This window comes from Eumetopias jubatus, unplaced genomic scaffold (genome assembly GCF_037043125.1).
Source record: "Eumetopias jubatus isolate StellerSeaLion01/CBP00866 unplaced genomic scaffold, mEumJub1_p1.0 scaffold_23, whole genome shotgun sequence".
Lineage (NCBI taxonomy): Eukaryota > Metazoa > Chordata > Mammalia > Carnivora > Otariidae > Eumetopias > Eumetopias jubatus.
In genome coordinates this window covers 1,604,066-1,605,368 of record NW_028274829.1, presented here as the reverse complement: position 1 = coordinate 1,605,368, position 1,303 = coordinate 1,604,066, and the positions used below count along the sequence as shown (strand labels likewise).

General features: G+C 43.3%; 1 pseudogene; it reads left to right on the top strand.

Moving 5' to 3' along the window:
- Positions 1-224: 224 nt before the first annotated feature.
- LOC148162076 (cytochrome c oxidase assembly factor 8 pseudogene) lies at positions 225-852 on the top strand (annotated as a pseudogene).
- Positions 853-1,303: the final 451 nt, after the last annotated feature.

The window sequence follows — 1,303 nt, the reverse complement described above, 5'->3', positions numbered from 1 at the left end:
TCAGCTTAGGTCATGATCTTAGCGTCCATGAGTTCAAGTCCCTCATTGGGCTCCACACTGGACATGGAGCCTACTTAAAACAAACAAACAAACGAAAAAGAAAAAAGAGAGAGAGAGATCTGTGTCAGAATTGATTACAAAAACAACACCCAACTATACATTGCCTAAAAGAGACTCATTTTAAAGATCTTAGAGCACCACAGATTGAAAAAGCATGAAAAACGATGTATCAAAAGAAAGCCAAAGGCTTTCTGGCATCCTTGCGTCCCTGGAGGAGGGCCCTTCACCCTCCGCTCTGCCACTTCTTCCCCGGCCGCAGCTCTCAACTCAACCCTCAGCGCAGCGCGGAGCACAGGGATGCGGCCTCTGGCCTTCAGGATTCTGCCCTCCAAGAAAATTTTGCCATGATTGGATAGGACCCCCAGATAAACATTCAAACCTTCCACCCGTTCACTTTTATGTCCGCGAAAACGAATCACCGTTGGAACAAAAGCTAAGACAATTAAGACAAAGAACACAAGAATGGAACCAACAGTCATGGGCAGACAGAATTTGACATTTTGTAAGGAAAAAGAAGAATTTATTCACTCAAAACTAAAAGCTAAAGGCCTGGAACTGAGAGCTGGATCAGGTCAAAAGCAACATTAGATGCAGAAGAAATGGCTGACTTTTACAAGGAATTTTTAAGTAAAAATTTTCTGAAGCACATGTATTATAACCCGAGACTAGTACAAGCGTAATTTTGCTATCACCTTTTTCCTGGGAAAAGTGGCCCTGGGGAAACTTTGGAACAAGCTTAGACCAAAACCAAAGACCAACACCTATGAGCCCAGCCTGACCCGCCCACTCTGACCTGCCCACCACCGCTGTGTGAGTGTTCCGGGAGAAGCGGCTGTTTTGGGAACCCATTTTACAAGGGCTCTAAAAACCTGTAAGTGAACTGAGTCCCATGCCTACTTTATGGGGGCCCCTTGGCTTATGTCAGCACAGGGTGGACTGGGAGAATGGGGGTCCTGGTAAGCTGTGGGCCATGTGACTCTGTTCTGATTGTGGACTCCAAGCTGGCCCTGGGTCATGGACATGATGTTAAATAAAACCCAAGCACTGTGAAGAAGAAGAAAAAAGAAAGCCAGAGTAGAAATATTTATATCATATATACTAGAATTTAGAACAAAGACTACAAGACACAAAAAAAGGGCACTATAAAACATAAAGGAGACAATCCAAGATCTAATTGTAAATGTTTATGCACCCAACATGGGAGCAGCCAAATATATTTAAAAAAATAATAACAAACATAAAT